We start from the raw sequence: 20,602 nt of genomic DNA on the forward strand, positions 1-20,602 counted from the left end.
CAGTCTTGTGTACAGAGTTGGGCTTGAAGTATTGTAAGATGGTCCCTCCACTATCCTCCAGCTAATCCTGTATCGAATGTGACAGAAAAATTCCTTCTTTGCTCTCTTCCTCTCTTCCAAACTTCCTCCCTTCTCTCCTTCTGCAATAACTGATGTGCATATATCAGGATATCCAGACTCTTTCCTATATAAGACAAGAAACAAAAGAGCAGTAGTGTAAAATAGGTTGTGAGCCAGTAGGCTCCTGCTGCGTTTTTTTTTCTTAAGATGCAAAAATGTGAATTTTCTTTCGAAAGACTAAATATCTTGTTTGGGAATAATGCTTGAAGGCACGAAGTGTCATCTTAGATTAATGGCCTGATAGACCTGATAAAGCCACTGTGCTTTGAGACTAGAGATATTAGGTGGATTTCCCCAAGTGTTTAGTTTTTTCTTTTTTATTTCTCATGAAATAACTTCTGAACTTTTAAATCCATCTTTGAGAGGCTGATTTATACTCGTGTTCTGTTGTAGTGTGTAAAGACTTTTCTGCATGTTGTGCAGGGTACTTTTTATAGGCATTTCACATGCATGTAAAGGCCTATTTGTGAATGACTTTGGAACTGTTTCCCTTCTATTTGCTGCTCTAAAATTTCACTGTCACTGTGCTGTTTTTCACATGTATGGTTTCCATTGCTACTAATAAGGTTTGCTAGTTTTACTTAGAACTTTTGCATTATACAACATTACCACCATTATCCCTTTATTATGTGACTCTTGGGAGTGAATTCGCAGACCAAATGCAGATAATGTGACCTATGAGGGCTACTTGAGAGAAAGTGGCTGCCTCAAAATCCCCAACCTTATTCTATTTTTACCCTTCCCTTCTGAAAATGAAGGTGTTCAAGCAGCTTTTGATTACTGCTTTATGCAGAAGACTCTGGTGTGTAACGCTATGTTACAGAAACTTGCAAATCTCCAACTGTCTTGCATCAGATTCTAACTAGGATGCTTTACACTATTTGCAGTGCAATTACTTCAGATAAGGTCCTTCTAACTAGGAATCATTGCCTCAGTCTTCATTTTTCTTTTTGGGAGTTACAGTGCAATATTTTTATTTGCTTGCAGTGAGCTTTGAATAGCACTGTTGTTAGGATGATCACAATTTAGAAAGGAAGCCAGTGTATAAGCTGTCAACTTCAGGTCTAAGCTGTGCAAATCCATTTTTTTCCAGCTACGTATTTGTTATTTGTCAGTGGAGTTGTGGTAATTGTGTAGTATCCACCAAAGCAAACAATCGTAAAAATAAACCGCCAGTGTCACTAGCGTTTCAAACCATGAGACTGGATCCCTGAAAAGACTCAGCAAATAACAGTTCTTCCACAAGTGAACATTTTCAAGTCTCTGCACAAGGCAGTCAAATCATACTAGAGTTTGGAATCAGTGAAGAAGATGATGAATTCTTGTGCCACTGCAGTCAACAGTGAAACTCGCTGGACCAGGGCATCAGCAGACTTCCTGTTGTTCAGCATATACAGATCTATCAAGAATCTTTTATTTCTTGGCATTTCCCTACAGAACAACTAAACCATTAAATTAACTAAAGATCTGAAGCCCACTGCCTATGGGTAGTTTTTGGCTTTATTGGGTCAATGTAAATAATTTAAAATGTTGGCAATGGCAGGCAGTGTTGACTTTTTGAAACTTTTATTGGGAAACATTGATTGAAGGAAGAAGAAAAAGTTTATCAGGTGTTCTGTGGATTCTGCTTATCAGGTTCAATGTAATCATCTATCTCCTCCTATCTCCTGTCATCTGAGTTCTTATTCATCCCTTGGCTCTAGACTTTAGCGATGTGCCTTTGAGCTATACTATCTCTTTTCTGCAGCTGTACCATTCCTAGTAGAGTGGGAATTAGGCCTTTAGGTGTTACTGGAACAAAACCAGATAACAAGGATACTGGAGGAAAAAAAAAATCTGATGTTTCATGAAACAGTTCTTTGCAGTTGATACATGAAAGTGAACTGCTCCCTTCTGCTTCAATCAGAACACTGAATGATGAGTAAATTATGTTTAAAAAAATAAATAAATTGGAGGGCTGGAGGGCACCTAAACATCCATGTAATCAGAAATGAGTACAAAAAAATTGAAAGTCCTGTATGTTGTATACTTACTGTCAAAGCGATGAAGGTTCAGTAAGAGAAGACAAACAATATAAAGTAATGGAAATTGTTTCAATCATGTTTAACCTTCATAGTTCTTAAAATCCTTTATCCTACCCCAAATATATAATCTTCTGACTTGTAGATTAGGTAACATGTAAAATCGTGAGAGCTTTTTGTAATTTCTAACAATTTGGAGCTCATTTATCTGTAGTATAATTAAAAATGGAGTTTGAACTCTGTTTCTTATGCTCTTGGTAAGGACACAAATTTGGAGCAAAATTTGCATAATAACATTTGCTTTTGTCGATGTTCGGAGCAGGAATATAATTAAAAAGGTGAAAGGCTTAAGAGATGATGGTTCATAATGCACTTATTAAAACTCTGATTAAAATAAAATATCTAAGGAAAAAGGATTAAGCTGCTTTAGTATTTAATTTTTGATTTTTCTCATTATATGTATGGTGAACAGATGACTCAACAGTGCTATAAGAGAAGCATCCTAAGCTACTGCTGCTTGGGCAAACCTATTCAACTGGAGTTTTTAACAGCTGTTCCCAAGCTTCATTAAGGCTCATTATGAGTTGTCATGTAGTAGAGAACTTATATTTTCAGATGATCTGTGCACAGCAGTAAAGATAAAAGTCTATCTTAAGGCTGCACTAAAAAGAACAGAAGATGGTACATATTAAAAATAGATTACTGAAATTCCCTAATTAGCTAGCATAGACCTTAAAAGTAAAGCCCAATCAGTGAGTTTTAAGGAGAGATGGGGAAAAATGACTGAACACTGACTGAAGCCTGACATACTCATTAATAAGGATTATTTACCAATTATCATTCAATAATATATGCATACTTAAACATATGTTCATGTGGTTGTATTTCCTCAAAACCTAATGCCCAGCTGGCCTGTTAAGAATTGTCTTCAGATCTGATTCATGTGATAACATAAATCCTTCCTTCAGAAAGGAAAGTGGTAATTTCAGATTGATTTTAGATGCTGAACAAAATATATTATTGTAAATTGATACATTCTATGAATTTAAGTTTTGAGTCCAAGTAGAGCTTCAGATGTCAATACCTCTGACTTCTGAAGAGGGCAGAATGGGGAAAGAGAATGGTAATTAGTCAGATCTGTTTTGCAGCATTATGAGTTGGTTTCTATGTCTCATTTAGCTTCCTATAAACTAGCAGTATTTTTCCTTTCTTTGTTTTGAGGAAAAACATGTCAATATGTCTTCCACAGCAAAGTTAGGAGGGAAAACATCGTAGGATCATCAGCAAAGCTTTTTCTTTTAAAAGGAAATGACCAAGGTGAGACTCAGCAGGGGATGGTCACTGGTCTTTTTATCCCACTCCTATTCCTTGAGGGTGTTCTGCAATATGGACATAATGCCACTCACTTGCTTGAAGCTGATGATTCAGTGTGAAAACTGGAATAGTTTCTGAATATACTGTCAGCAAGTAAAAGGGCAGGGTGCAATTGAGGAAGCAGGTCACAGGACAAACATGTCTCTGTTGACCCTACATGACCCTCATTCTGAGACAACTGAGAAGGATCAGACACTTGAAACTAGACTTCCTACAAATGCTTATGCAAGTCTTGCTGCTAATCTGATATCTCATTGTTTTGGTATTCAGGATGAAGTGCACTAATATTTTCAGTCTGTTCTGTTGGTGTTAGAAAAAGATCTGGGCAATAAATTACTTTCTGTGGGAAAGTATCTATATTTTTTATGAACTGGTGATGACAAAAGAAAATTCCAGATACAAATAATCTGCTGCTGCTGGTCGGTCTTACAGGCACCATTTAGCATCAGCCTAAAAATAAGTATTACCAGTCCTGCTATTACTCTGCCTGTAATGCTCAAATGCAGAGGTACTTAGTGCTGAGTTCTGAGGGGAGCAAAAGTCTCACGTTACTCATCTTTATAAAACATTTCTTCCTCCTGTTGTGGGTGTTTTTATTTGGGTTTTGCAAGAATTTTCTAATCTCAGTGCTGTCAGTGCCCTTCATTTGTAAGGAATGTAATGGAGTAGGTAATTTCGTTGGTTGAGCTGTATGTTCATTTAATAAAACTGGTCCATTATCTGGTATAATGAATAGGTTTTTCTCACTAAGGAGAGAGACTATCTAATGGGCGTAATGATGTCTTTCAGGCCAGGACTGAGATGTGTTGGCAGAGCAACATACTCTGCTTGCACAGCGCCTGGTTACAATAAAGGCCAGTAATAGCTAGAGCTAACAGTGTCATCTTCCTCCCCGTAAGTATTCTCTCCAAATTGTGACATTCTCTGAGTCATGTAGTGGTAGTGGAACCCCCAAAGCACTGTTTTTCTTCTGTGTCATTAGGGTTGGGTACAAACAGGATTTCTCTTCAGAAATGATGTGTGGTGAAAGGTATATGAAGGAGTAAAATACCCAAGGCAGGTGGATGTTGTGAAGCAGTAATCTCATGGCTGGGGAAAGCTTGTAGATACTCAAACATGAAACTCTCTCAGGATGCAAGGGGAGATGTGAAAGTGCTGTGTAGAGTGCCTGAAAAATACCTTTTAACAAAAAGGTCTGGAGGAGAGGAGTAGAAGTGTCTATCAGGAACCTGCAAAGGGCACAGAAAATAAGAAAACACCAAATCACAGGAAGAACAATATGTAAGTACCATCAAGGAAGTTTTGTGAAAGTCTAGATGAGATGGAGAAGGCTAGTAGGGAGACAATATGAAGGAGAAGAAAGACAAAACGAACATTTTGTTCTTCTTGGAAATATGTTCAGACAGAAGTTGCTTCATTTATAAAGAATCTTCTCCAGGCAGTTAATTAGCTTTGTCAGTCAGCTGTCGTAAACCAGATTATCGAACTTTCATATTTGAAATTCTTTAAACTAACATCTTGACATTGCCAGTAGGTGTGTTAATAATCTGAAGACATGAGAAGAATTTATTAGCTTTGCTGTGCCTGTCTGTGAAATGTAGTAGAGAGTTAACTTCATATTATCCAAACACAGCTTGAGCTTTCTCCTGAAAGGTTCTAATTGCATTTTGAAAATGCTATTAGCTTACTTTGAGGTAGCACATAGCAATATCTTTGTGTAGGAGGCTCTGTGTACATAATAATGAATCCTAATGGAGCAAATGGCAGCTTCACAAGTGCCACACTGCTAAAGAGAAGAGTGAAAGGGGGAAGAAAATTTGTATTGTTGTTAGCTAGCAGCTTCCAGCATTCCCTGCAATGGTTTGAGTGCAAACTTAAGATGCTGTCTAAATGCTGACTTGGGCTGAAAGTGTGTTGTAAATGTTCATATGGGTTTAACTGTTTAGTGTGTTTTCTTTCTAAAATGAAAGAAAGTCTTTGTTTGTAATAGAGCTGTTGATCTCAGCAATATGTTTCACAGGAGTATCTAAGTGTGTGCATGCAGAATTCATGGGTGCTGAGGGAACTGGTGCATTAAGTTGCTAAGCCACTCTCCATCATATTTGAGAAGTCCTTTCAGTCCAGTGAACTTCCCATTGACTGGAGAAGAGGAAACATAATGCTCATATCTTAAAAGGGAAAGAAGAAAGACCTGGGTAACTGCAGGCTGGTAAATCTCACCTCTGTGCCGGGAAAGGTCATGGAGGAGATCCTCCTGCAAACTATGCTAAGGCACTTGGCAAATACATAGGTGATTAGTGACAGCCAATGTGGCTTTGCTGATGGCAAATTGTATTTGACAGATTTCTTGGCCTTCTACAATGGGATTTCTGGGTAAGTGCTAGTGAGTAAGTGATGAGCAACTGATGTCATCTACCTGGACTAGTGGAAAGCATTTGATGCTCTCACACACATCTTTGTCTCTAAATTGGAGAAACATTGATACGATGCACCACTAAGTGAATAAGGAATTTGCTGGATAGCCATGCTCAAAGAGCTGAGGTCAATGGCTCAATGTCTAAGTGGAGACCAGTGACAAGTGGTGTTCCTCAGGGACCAGTGTTGAGACTGGCTCTGTTTAACATCTTTGGTGACATGGATAGTGGGATACAGTACCCACCCAGCAAGTTTAACGGTGATATAAATCTGTGTGGTGCAGTTGACATGCTGGAGGGAAGAGATGCCATCCAGAGGGAAATTGACAGGCTTGAGAAGTGAGCCCCTGCAACTTTCATGGGTTCAAGGCCAAGTGCAAGGGCATCATGCACATCGGTTGGGACAATCTCAAGCACAACTACAGGTTTGGCAGACAATGGATTAAGAGCAACCCTGAGGAGAAAGACTTGGGGATAGGGTGTTGGCATATGAGAAGCTCAACATGAGCTGGCAATGTGCACCTGCAGCCCAGGAAGCCACCCATATCCTTGGCTGCATCAAAAGCAGTGTGACCAGCAGGTTATGGAAAGGTGATTCTCTCCCTCTATTCCTCTCTGGTGAGACACCACCTGGTGTACTGCATCCAGGTGTGAGGTCCCCACTGCAAGACAGATATGGATCTGTTGGAGCAAGTCCATAGAAGGTCCATGAAGTCAATCAGAAGGCTGGAGCACCTCTCCTATGAAGACAGGCTGAGACAGTTGAACTTGCTCAGCCTGGAGAAGAGAAGACTGGAGAAAGCTTATAGCAGCCTCCCTAGTTCCTAAAGGGGCTACAGGAAAGCTGGGCAGGGACTGTTTACAAGGGCACTCAGTGATAGGACAAGAAGTGATGGCTTTAAACTGAAGAAGGATTTAGATTAGATAGTAGGAAGTAATTCTTCCTTGTGAGGGTGGTGAGGCACAGGGTACCCAGAGAAGCTGCAGCTGCCCCCTCCCTGGCAGTATTCAAGACCAGGTTGGATGGGGCTTTGGGTAACCTGGTTTAGTGGAGGGTGTCCCCTGCCCACAGCAGGGGGTTAGAAGATGATTTTAAAGTTGCCTGCAACCCAAACCATTCTGTGATTATATGTTACCTGTTGCTACTGCTAACTGCTTTGAACTTTAGTCACTTTAAGTCAAAGTTTACTAATTTATTAGTTTCCATTTCTGCATTTTGTTATTCACACATTCCTGTGCTTAATGTTTAGGTCTTGTCTCATCTATTTTTTAAATTTGACTGATTCCTCTTTCTGCTGGTTTCTTCAGAAATTACCTGAGGGAAATGACTTGTTACTGCTCTGCATTTGGACATTGAGCTGTTTAGAAAGGTCTAACTCTAGAGCTTGAAAATGCTATTTTGTAAAATAAATTAATAGGTTGTTTCAATAAGTGATTTCATAGTTTACTCTTCCTGTGGGGTTTGATGAGCTGGGATTTGCTTTGCTGGCAGTGCAGCCATATGGGCCAATATGTGGATGCTTTCACAATTCTGTCACCTGAATAGGTGGTCAAGTGATGTTTACTGGAGATTTCGGGGAAAAAAGAAATCTGTATTTTCAGAGCACTGATCATCTGTTGTTTCTCATGCTTATGTAATGAGATCATCATCATAAGATCCTAAACAATTATAAAAAAAAAAAAAATCAGTATTCCGTACATATTTTTCTATGACCAAGATTTTCTCAATTCTTGTCTAAAAGAATCTTTCCTTGCATTTCCAGTGAAATATTTTGTCATACTCTAACCAGTTTTATAGTGTATGATTCATGGAAAATACCAGGAGTGTAAAAATATTATGAAATTTTCCTCGTATGTTCTCCAACTTTGTCTGGCAGATGGTAGTGCTGCTTGTAGATCATTCTTTACAAAGCAAGCAGTGCACAGCTCTGCCAACTTTATCATGCTGTACTTCATGCTCAGCTCTGGCCAGCTTGGTACATCCACTTATAACTAATAAGTCTCTGAGGCTCAGCTGTGCATCTAACATTCCAGACTTAAATCTTTCTTATCATCCATCTTACCTCTTCTTATCTCGCATGAGTAGCCTATTCCTATGAGGCAATAATTAAGCTCTCATTTTCTCTTTTTAATTCTCTTTTGACAAGCCACTTATCTTCTATCTCTTTTTTGAGAATTTTTGTAAAAATTCATTGTCCTTCTCCCAAGTTGTTCCCTATGCATATCTGTCTTGTGGCTTGCTGCACTAGGAGTGCATTCCTCATTTGCTTTTGGAATTTGATCGAAGATCTGCTCAGTTCATCATTTCTCTTGTAGTTTATCATTGTGTCTCCTGCTTTTGCCCTTTTCCTTCATTCAGTGTAATGCCGGTACTTAGAAGTGCTTGTGTGCCCTTCTACATTGCTAACTTTCCTCTACTTTTATTCAACTTCATAAATAAGTCTTTGGGATTGTTGTCGAATACTCTAAATTTAATAATCAATTTATATTCAATGGGTTCTCCAGTATGTAGGTTGTCCTGGTGCTGGCTGCTCAAAGAAGTTAACTCTGTCCTAGCTGGAACCAGGGCAGTAGTGAAGATAGAGGATAAAGAGCTAAGTTTGCTCTAATAGCTTAACAAGATTCAGATCGTGTCCTGCTCCTTTAAGACTGTAATTTCAATAGCATTTGATATATGCGTAGGAAGTATAAGCAGGTGGGTTGTAGGAATATATAGTTAAACATCATGATATTTTTTACAGTAGTGTATACTTTTGATTTTATTTTCACCTGACCATGCTTTATAAGTACCAAGTATGGCAGTCTTTATCTTCAGAGATGTGTGTGCCCTGGAAAAATGTATATCTTGAATATTTCATTTGGAGGGAAAAAAAAATTAAAAATAAATCTGTGCTCTAGAAAATGAGTCTTAGAAAGAATACATGTAAAAATAACTGCGAGAATTTCACATTCCTATTTTAGGAGGCTTCCTTTCAATCTGAAACATTGTAATCACAGTGTTTGGAAAAAGGACCACTGATGCAACTTTGTCCAATGAATGGTCATGCAAATTTTGTTAGAAACTTCAAGGAGTTCAGGATTTTATCCCATATCTTTTAAAGAGATTTTCCATATCCTATGTCACTTTGCATATCAGCCTGGATGATAAATGATGGCATTATTCTACAGAAAAGGTACCCTTGAATTTCTTCCTCTGGCTAGAATTTTAAAGAAAGATTAAGATAAAAAGAATTTTTAGGCTTCACTTTGCAAAGCTGCCCAGAGGGTTGATTGCCTAAGTTTAATGTAAATCATTTTGAAAAGCTTGGTCTCTCTTTCTCTCTTTGTCCTTGGGACTGTAGAAACACTGGTTGCTCTTCTTACTGATTTATTTGTAGTAGCACCAGACCTCCTGCTGGTTCTGTTTGCCGAATGCGATGTTAATGTCACTTCCTGTGTAAAGAAAACATGTTGCTCTTTATAGACTGGGTATATTTGAATAATCAGAGACTTGCATAGCATTGGAAAGCAAATCGAGGGGTCATGCAAGTTCCTAAGCTCTCATGGGTTTGCTTGCTCCTACAGTTTGAAGAAAGCAAGCTATGCTGCCTCTCACTTGCAGGGTCTCATATGAGGATCCCAAGGAAGAATGGGCACAATCAGTTAAGATTAAATAGAAATAATTAAAAAACCAAACAAAACCCACAACCCCAAACCACCCCACCAAACCCAAAAGAACCCCAAAAAGATGAGGGCTACTTTTTTCATAAACTATAACTTGTTTTTATCCTTATTTTAAACTTTGCAAAATAGAGTTAATTACTTTTAAAAATGAATAATTAATTATAGCAAATAAACACTAATCCAGCAATACATTAATTAATTACACTCCATTGCCTAAGTTCAGTTATTTGTGTGAATTATTTTGACTTGTAAAAATTCTTGGGCTTCAACTGATAGCTTTGTTTTCTTCCAGGAAGTAATACTCTAAAAATACTTTTTTTAAAAAAAAAGAATTAACTACTCTGATAGTATGATCCCAAGTGTAGGGTTAATTAGTCGTATCTAGTATTTATCAGTTTATAGTCAATAGTGGTAGCCTTTGCCAAAGAATCTCAAAACCCCCTCTTTTGATAGAGAGTCCCAACAGCTGATTAATGTAAATGTGAATTTCTCATGTGAGAACCTCATGCTGTGTGAGTAGGATCTGAAGACTCTTAACCTGAGTTGGAGAAAATATAATGATTTGGAAATAATGGTGAGCAACTATCTTAACTGTTAGGAGCCACTGTGCTTTAATACTTTGATTTTTTTGTTAGCAAACTAGTCAATTATATTTTACCATTATATGCTAAATAGATGTAAGATATGATAGAATTCCAGTTGCTTGATTAGAAAATATTTGATCAGGAAATGCATCTGACTACTGAAAATATTTCAAGCCTTCTCTTAAAGCTATTTCAAAGTTGCCTATATTACTTGCTTTGAGAAATATTTAATTTTGACTAATTCTTATTTAAAAATAGCATTTTGTTCAGAAACAATGACGAATCTTTGAAAGTTCTACCTCCCTTCATATAAAAAAATTCAAATACTTTTTGTTGGTTTCTGAACACGCATGAAATACCTTTGTGACAAGATTTGAATGCTTAAAAGGTCTTTTAACTATTGTATATCATACATTTTGCTTTGCAGGCAGTTGATTAATTAACAATTATATTATATTGTTGAATGCAAAAAGACTTGCTTGAGGCTGAGTAGGAAACTAGATGCCTGCAGCCTGTCAGTCATCAGTTTAATTGAGAGTAGTTGCAAATGATGTTGGATCCACAAGGACTGTGGCATATTACAGTAAGCCCAGACTAGGTTAGATGTGTGACCAGGGTCCTTCATGGGCAAGAAACCTGATTTTTTCTTTTTCTACTAGCGTGTTTTTAATTAGAGAAAAGGATGCTTTGCTTCAGGACAAGTTGTGTCTCTGCTGTATTTTTTTGATAACTGCATTCGTAGAACACCTTTGTTACAAAAATACCACTAAAGCATTCTTACTTTGAAATACGGTGTCATCTTTCTCATGGATATTCTTGCTAAAAGTTTAAGCATCCCAAATCCTTGAAGGCCAATAGACAGGTTTGTTCTTTTTATCTTGTAGGAAAAAGAGCAGGAGAGATTCCTTCTTAGCGTAAAGGATGTTAAAATACCCTTGTGCTTTTAAATTCAAAATATTTGCTTGGGTTTACAAAACTGATGGGTATCTTGGCTGAAGAAAAATCAGATACTGCAGTTGATTAGATTTTCTGGAATTATTTTAATATCCTCTTCATACCTTTTTCATTTTTGTTTACATAGGCTTTCATGTATGTATGAAAAACTTGCACATAAGTGTTTTGCGTGTGTTGAATCTTTGTTTTCTTTCTCCTTGGTGCTTTAGGGAAAGGGCTTGATTTTGGGTTTACACCTTCAGTTTGGGATCAGCTCTAAGACTGCTTGTAAGAGTTGTCTTAGTCTAATGTATACTGTAATCAAAGTAATGTACTGTTTCTGTTAAACTTGGTCTTAGAAACATTTGTTTCACTGTGGAAACATAGATGAGGGATGGATTTGAAAGTAGACCTGTTTTTCAGCTGTCTTATGTACTATAACATTAATCGGTCTGAGAAATTGGTGATATTAGTGTTTTTTCCAGGTGTTTTAGTTGGGAGGAGAATATAGTGACCAAGGCTGGTGGTTTTTGAGTCTCCTTATCCAAAGAATGTAAACATGTACAATCTAATTGACCTTTTCTTATTAAAGAAAAACTTCCTGGTCACCTGGCAGGAGTGTCTCATGGCTTTCTCACAGCTTTATGCTTTTAGTGCCCCTCTGAGGTCATCCACACTGTGGACCCTGTTCATCTCCTTTCACCTGCTTTGGAGGCATGGGCAAATGTAACTCCTTTGTACTTCCTTTCTCTTTTAGTATTTCCAGTTCTTTGCTGTTTGTTGTTAGTGTAGGTAAGCTTATTTTGGTTACTACTAAAGAATGAGTGTTAAATTGGTTTTTCATTTACCCTAAGCAAAGGTAGCTGCTATGTCTATCATTGTTTGGTCAGCCTGTGCTTCTGTGTAAATCAAGAATGTGCTTTCTGGGAGTCACTACCCTCCAATAGCATATTACACCTTGAGTGAATCTGTTGAAGCATCATGAACTAGGATGCCATTAATTGGTAACTTCCTCTACGTTTCAAAAATAAACATAACCGTGTGCATGACAGAGTAGTGCTGAAGAAGTTCAGTGAATAAGGACAGAAAAAGAATACTGCAGTGGATCAAAAGGTAGTCTCTGACTCAGCATGGGATTTGAAGATTGTAATTTATCATTCTGGGGAAAAAACAGCTGATGCAGGCAAATACTGATTTATTTATATATATTTTTATAAGATGCTTTAATACATACGGTGTTTGGTAGCTTGGAAAACCTACGTGTTTTAAATTGCTCATATTCCTTAAAAGGAGTAAGCTACTGAAGGAATTACGAATATATTTTTGGGGACAGTGACAGTTACAGACCTGGTGAAACTTCAGAGCACCAGACATTGAACAGCAGCTGTAAAACCTTGTAGTATAAAGTAGGTTTTAAATGTATGCATTCACTATAACATATAAAATGTATATATTACATTGGAATATATGTAATATATATAATATATAATGTATATATTACAGATATGAATGTGAATATTTGGATATACACACTAGACATGAATATTATATATTATATATACTTCATGTTCAAAAGTCCATCCTGACATATGTTATATAAAAATACATTTTCAGATTTTTATATCGAGAGAGGACAATTGGTACGCTGAGGGAGAAAATGGGAGATGGCTTATCTGTACTGTAGAGGATTTATTGATATTGTTTTTACACATATGGGTAAGAAAAAGGACTGAAGGGTCAGAAAGAAGGAGAAAAGAGAGCTTACAAAGTTTGGAAAATGTGTTTGAACTAAAGTCACTATTCATTTTGACATTTGACATGAGCAAAACATGTTGGAGCAGTTCAACTACTTTAAGGATGGAAAGCAAAAGGATAACAGTTATTGATTCATAGTGGGCATAAATGACAGGTCACTTATGAACCATGCAGATCAATATTAGTTGTGGTGTTTTTACTAATTCTGTGTCTAAATGTCTTAAAGTGGCAAATTTCAAAAGTTACTAATTCTTCAGTAGGACTGAACAGGAGGCTGATCTCCACATTCAAAGGTTGTGCTTTACCAATCTGGTGACTTTCTATGATGGAGTGACAGCATCGGTAGATAAAGGGAAGGCAACTGATGTCATCTACCTGGACTTGTGCAAGGCCTTTGACACAGTCCCCCACCACATCCTTATCTCTAAATTGGAGAGATGTGGATTCGGTGGGTGGACCATCCAGTGGATAAGAAACTGGTTAACAGACCGTAGCCAAAGGGTGGTGGTCAATGGCTCTATGTCCGGGTGGAGGCCAGTGACAAGTGGTGTCCCCCAGGGGTCTGTCTTGGGACCAGTTCTCTTTAACATCTTTATCAATGATATGGATTATGGAATAGAATGCACCCTCAGCAAGTTTGCGGATGACACCAAGCTGAGTGGTGTGGTTGACACCCTAGAAGGAAAGGAAGCCATCCAGAGGGATCTTGACAGGCTGGAAAGGTGGGCCTGGGTGAACCTAATGAGGTTCAACACTGCCAAGTGTAAGGTCTTCCACTTGGGCCGGAAGAATCCCAGACATAGATACAGAATGGGAGAAAAGCTTCTTGAGAGTAGCCCTGCTGAGAAGGACTGGGGGATTCTGGTGGATGAGAAACTCAACATGAGCCAGCAGTGTGCTCTTGCAGCTTGCAAGGCCAATGGTATCCTGGGCTCCATCAGAAGAGGGGTGGCCAGCAGGGACAGGGAAGTGACTGTCCCTCTCTACTCTGCCCTTGTGAGGCCCCACCTGGAGTCCTGTGTCCAGATCTGGGGCCCCCAATACAAGAAAGACGTGGAACTGTTGGAGAGGGTTCAGAGGAGGCCACAAAGATGATTAGAGGGCTGGAGCACCTGCCCTATGACGAGAGGCTGAGGGAGCTGGGCTTGTCCAGCCTGGAGAAGGGAAGGCTGCGGGGGGAATCTCATTGCAGCCTTCCAGTACCTGAAGGGAGCTTATAAGCAGGAGGGGAATCAATTTTTTAAAAGGATAGACAATGGCAGGACAAGGGGGAATGGATTAAAACTAAAGGAAGGAAGGTTTAGATTAGATATTAGAGGGAAGTTTTTTATAGAGAGAGTGGTGAGGTGCTGGAACAGGCTGCCCAGAGAGTGGTGGATGCCCCGTCCCTGGAGGTGTTCAAGGCCAGGTTGGATGGGGCCCTGGGCAACCTTGTGCAGATCCAGGCCCGGAGGTTGGTGTCCCTGCCTGTGGCAGGGGGGTTGGAGCTTTATGATCCTTGGGGTCCCTTTTAACCCATGCCATTCTATGATTCTATGATGATTCAAATGTTTTGCTTAATTTAAATATTGTTAGAGATCTGAGTATGAGCAAGTCTTCCAAAGCTGAGGACATTGTAAGGGAAAGCAAGGCTTTGCAGCAGCATTCATCAGAGGAAAGGTCTGACTTTGGTTTGAGATGTTATAGCAAACACAGTCTGCAGGGGTGCAAAATATCTGTCAGGGCCATTCCTGATCCAATATGTCAGAGCCCTACCAAATTGCTCTTGTAAATGGTCTGTGCTGGGGGCTCCGATCCTTGGAAATTTAAATGAAGGGGCTGCATGTCTGTCTCACTTCAGCACTCTCAGTAAATGTTTTCTCTCTGCGGATTATGTGATTGGCTTTATTGATTAGGTAGGAAAAGGTGGCCTGGCAAACTAGGCACAGAAGACGGTCTGGAGAGATCTGGCACAGTTGCCTGGCTCAGATGTGGATCCTCTTTTTTGTTTGAGACACTGGCAAATTGCTTGATCTGTGCCAGCTTCCCAGGTGCGATCTGCAGAGGAAAGGCTGATAACCTTGAAATCAGCCTAATTCTGGAACAGCTTTTCTACTTGGAGTACGATCAACAACCTCTCTAACCCAAGAAACGGAACAGTTCCACATACAAAGTTTGTTCCTGCAGATATTTTTCAGAGTGATTCAAAGACTGCAGTGTTGAGTAGTTATCAACAGGTTTTCAGTGGTAAAATGGTATTGCTATGGGAAACTTCAATTTGCATTTCTCTTGTTCTATTGGTACAGATGTTGACTGGAAACTTCTTAATCAGCCTGCTGTAATCATATGAGTTGTGGTACCAGGACCTAGCAAGCTACACGGGGATTTTCTTTTCTTTAGTTTCAAAAAACTCAGTAGATTGTCCTTCTGTGCTGCTAAACTTGACAGTAACTTAGCATGTAATGATTCCAAAGGCTGTCACTTGGATCTTTACATGTATGTAGACTTCACCATATTTTAAACAACTGTTACTGAAATGTGCTAGTGAAGCTACTAGTCAAGGCCAGTGATACCCATGTCTTTGTACTCAGACTATTGTTTCGTTAGGAACACTTCTGCAACAAATACTTCAGCTGCCGTAAACTAGATTTCAATCCTTATATCACAGCTCTAAACTTAAATCTGTTTCTCTTGGTACTTTAAAAATATTGTTGGTGTGTGTGTTTCACCCAATGCGGTTAAGGTTTTTGTTGTATTGTTGTATCTGTGAATTAAACTCCAGACAATTTTTTTCTGAACTCATTTCAAATTTGATTTGGCAAGTGCAGCAGGCTAGTGGACTTGAAATAAATGGTATCAAAATGACATGGGATTGAATGCCTCCAGTTGTCATTATTGCTTACAGAAATAAAGGCTGCAGGATGCTGTGAACTGGCAAGGAAGACCATGCAGATTTGGGATTCGTTCCCCAGCTTTTGTCAATTGGCAGTGCTCTGTTAACTGTAGAGCTACACTTGCATAAATCAGTGGGGTTACAGGCTTTGAGGGGTAGTCATGCCCTTCGTATCTGTATATGCAGATCACTTGCCATGCCACTGATCATGCACAGTGGTTTTTAACTCACTGCTTATCTTTGTACACGTGAGAAAATGCACTGGCTCTGTTGTAACAGTGTTGTGATGATATGTGCTTCTGGAAGGATTTTTTTGAAAGGTACATTGAGGGAAGCACTCTCATCCCATCAAGGTGGTCAGATTATCAAAGGGTTTTTATTGCGTTTGCAAACCTTCAAGGCTTTTCACACAATAGCTTTATGTGAGGTTTCAAAAATGAGCTCATGTAAGTGTAGCACTTAATTAAAAAATGGCTTTATAGCAGTGTGATTCTCAGGGTTGTTTTTTAAGTGCATTTTCGATAGAAATTTTCAATTTCCTTTCCTTCATGCAGATGTGCATTTCAGCCAAAATAGGAGCTACTTTCACCTTAGTGAGGAATGCTTTGTGGCAATCCCACTTAACCTAGAAGTAATATTGGTATCTTTCTTAATTACATAGTCTTTTTTTATTAATGAAGCTCCTCATCATTATTCAGGCAACAAAATATGCGCATTTGGTCATGCTGTTTTACTTCTCTCCTTGCATGCTTGTTTTTAAGGTAGAATGCTTGCCGTGCTGTGAGCTAAACATAAGCTAAGTGGACTTTAAGAAACTTAACCTTTCCTCTTCCTTCAAAATTCTGTTCAGGGGAACTGTATTTTTTTTTTTTTTTTTTTGAAGCTTTAGTTAGTATTTTTAGGGATGCTCGCTGAAGGATTTGCTTGTATACCTGAAAAGGCGATACAAGAAAATCAAACAAGCATTTTGTTTTCTTTCATGAATTTACATTCCTTTTTTTTTCCCAGTATCTTAAATATTATGAATATTAGGAGGAAATAAAAAGGACATTCTAATGTTATGGCTTTATAATTGCTACTAGACCTAAATGAGGAGCAGGCAGAGTCCACCTCATGGAGTGTTCTTGATATGAAGTCCCTGGACTACCCTGGAAAATGTTTTTGACTATTAAGTTCCTGGCAAATCTTCTATTCTTGGTACTGAATAAAACCCTGAGGTACTTTGGCATTAATGAAAGTGAAGAAGCAGCTTGTGACTCCAGTTTTAATCACTAGAATGTGTAACAGAATTAGCTGCAAAGAATCTTAGATAAACCACAACAAAGAAAAAACCAATTTTTGCATTATATTCTGTGAAATGGAGTCATAGTACATACAAAACAAGATTTATAAAGTTTGAATACACAAATACATTTATAAATTTGAGTTCAAAATTTTTAAAGATTTGATGTTTTTTCTTGCATTTGGTTATTTTATTATAGTATGATTCCTGGAGAAAATACTTTTTATGTATTTATTTATTCTGAGAAACCATAAACACTGGGTGGGGAAAGGTGAAATCCTTTCTAACTTTCACAGTGCTGTGTGCAGAGATATGTCATGTGCCTGTAGCTGTATAATAACTTCTAGTCTGCAGCATGTGTAACTGGCAAACATCCAGTTTCCAGCATGCAAACCCAAAATATTTAAGTTCAGTGTTTACAAGGTGCTCCTCTTCAACACTGAGCCACCCTGTGAGTATCTATTCTCCTTGACTAGATGAAGTCAAACTTTGAGGCTGTCTGCTGTGCTTAAGGAATTACAGCTGGCAAAACCTGTGTCGTTCTTCCACTTGAGGTTCCCCAGTCATGAAATTAATTTTTCAGGTAAAAAACCCCAATGTTTTTCAGGTGATTTAACAGATGATTTGAAAGGCTGTATGTGTATAGATGAGTGGGAACATTTGAACTGAGTTTTGAAAATTTTTTTTTCAGCAATCACAGAACTGTAAATGTATTTCAAAAAAGGCAAACTAAAATAGATCTGCTTGAACTTACATAATCACGTAGGTTAGGACCTGAGGATTTGAGAAAAACACAGCAGACGGAGGTGTAGGAGAAAAAAAAAGTGTTGTTAACACTTCATTTAGGGTTGGGGTTTTTTTGTTGTGTTGCAGGGAGTACTTGAAGTAGTTACTGTTGTAGGAGCGCTACAGAAATAAGCAAAATCCATGCTTAAGTCTGGCCATGCTTGACAAAAAAAATATACTGTGGTCATTTTAATACTGATCAGGAGAAAACTGGTAGAAGTTTTTCATGCAAATATTAAGTTAAAATCCAGGAGGGGATGTTTAGCCTGGAGAAAAGGAGGTTGAGGGGAGACCTTATCACCACCTACAACTATCTGAAGGGAGGTTGTAGAGCGGTGGGCGATGGTCTCTTCAGCCAGGTGACAGGAGATAGAACAAGGGGAAATGGCATGAAGCTGTGGTTGAGGTTGGATATTAGAAAAAAAATTTTTACTGAAAGAGTTGTCAGGGCCTGTAACAGGCTGCCCAGGGAGGTGGTTGAGTCACCTTCCCTGGATGTGTTCAAAAAAAGGGTTGATGAGGTACTTAGGGATATGGTTTAGCATAGGATGGGAATGGTTGGACACGATGATCTTCAAAGGTCTCTTCCAACCTTGTGATTCTGTGAAGAAGGAAAATTCAGGTTACTGAAGGAAAATACGATGGTTAGTGATAGCTTCAATTCATATGGCACAACTGATCCTTTCCATGTTGTCCAAATGAGTTAAAGACTAATGAAAAAAAAAACTTAGAATAAAAGCCTATTTCAGTTAAAATAACTTAAAAAAAAAAGTAAATACTAGTACATTGGTGATGCTCTCTAGCAGTGAAAAACACTGTGCAAGGGGAGGAAATCCAGAAGTAACTTAAAAACAGTAACAGAAAATTGCTGGTCCTTGATGATAATCACTGATAAGAGTGGTACTCCTCTTGGATGTTGCTCCTGGTCCTCCAGTGCTGACACAGATGAGAAATGAACCAGCCAAAACCCAGACCTAAGCCAGGAGGTCCTAAGGATGCAGGTTCTGCTGATTGCTTGGGTATGTGCATGTAACTTATCTTATTGAAAGTATTAGCCCATGTGCTGACATGGAAATGTTTTTTCAGATGACTGGGGAATGGGGTGCATCTGTAGTGGGGTTTGCTACTTTGAAGTCTGTAGGGGTTATGGAGATGCTGAAATAACTGTTTCGAGATGAGGCTGGTGTTAAGCACTTAAGCAAGTGCTTCCCTGCACGAAGACACGGAGGTAACTCTTAAGTTCCAGCTGGTGTGTACTTTATAATAAAATTTTCCCAGGCTGATTAAAAATTTGAATGTAGCCTCTGATTGATCTTTGTGTATGGCTATGTTTGTGTTCTCTGCATTCTCTTGTGCAATCAGGAGGCAAGGGTGTATCCACATTTTTCACAGGACTTAGGTAAAGGTAAGCAAGGAAGTCACAGGAGCTGAAAAGTGACCCTCCAGTTGGAAAATGCCAGATGTGAGAACAAGGTTGTGATGTGTACCCAAAGGATTTTCTCCTTGCCAAAAGACACTTATGCTTACAAAACTAGGTGCCCCAGCAGCATATGATTAGAATTTGTGATGGCATTTGGATGTCCCTTCTAGACCTAAAATTTTTAATGCTGCTTCTGGCCTCTGTGTCATAAAACTTAAATGAGAACCTCTAATTCTTTCAGAGTGCCAAAAAATATTTTCTAAACAGTGTTTTGCAGGGGAAAGCCTGGGCTTTGGGGATATTGAGAACAGTTATTGCTAGACAACAGTCTGTCTCGAAGCAAACCTATAAAGATAAAGCAAATACAGAAGAATTGTGAACTGCTGCTTATCTAACTGAACTCGGTCATATTAAATAGAAAGTAGTGAAAGTGAGACAAAATGCCATGAAACGGAGATCTCGGGCTAAAGCTGCGATGCATGGAATTGTCTATACTAGGTAAATGGGAAACCATGTAGTCAAATATATACTAGCCTTTGGTTTCAAGTTCATGACTTCGTTGTATTTGACAGCAAAGTTAACTTTTTTGATTTGGAAAAGCTCCAAAACCTTTTTTTTCTGTTCTTTTCTCACAAAGCCAATTCTTTTCATTATTTGTAACTTTGATTGTAAAGTCAGAAAGGTCCCTTTTAATAAGTGCTTGCTGATGTATTTAGGTTACTGTCCTGATAAGCTCAGTTAGGAAGGTCTAAATTAAACTGGACCAAAATCATAGTTGATACCTATTTGAAATCTGGTAGTGTAATGCCTGAGTGTTTCTTAAGCCTTCTCTCTTTTTTTATCTTCTTAAGAATAGAATAAGATAATTTGTTAACACCTGCACTCAAAGCAATTAGGATACATGTTCACAGTTTTTTTAATCAAAATTTCAACAAAAAAATTAAAACAGTTCTTAGTCTAATCTGGCTAATGAAAGACCTTTACCTCTTGGTGAAAAGAAATGCGAAAAACAAGTTTATGAGAATTTGAAAGAAAATGTTTCAGGGTTTGGTTTTTTTCTTGCTATGGCTTTGTGCAGATGGCAGGGGAAACTTTAGCAACTTAAGGTTGTGACTTCTTGGTACATCAAAGCCCCGTTATGTCTGCTTATTTTTAAGGAAGTAAGTTTATAACTGAAGAACTGATTTTTTTTTTTTTACACCATTAAATACACTTGCAATTCTTCAAATGAAAAGTTAATGACCTTAATTTCTTGCACTGTGTGATTGAAATGGTGCATCAGCACAAGTGTTTTGCTAATTTAGGGTAAAAATAGATAGAAAATTGCATGTGATCTTTATTGAAAAGAAGTGACCGAAGAAATTACTTATACATTTAT

The sequence above is a fragment of the Gallinula chloropus genome, assembly GCF_964237585.1.
Source record: "Gallinula chloropus genome assembly, chromosome: 4".
Lineage (NCBI taxonomy): Eukaryota > Metazoa > Chordata > Aves > Gruiformes > Rallidae > Gallinula > Gallinula chloropus.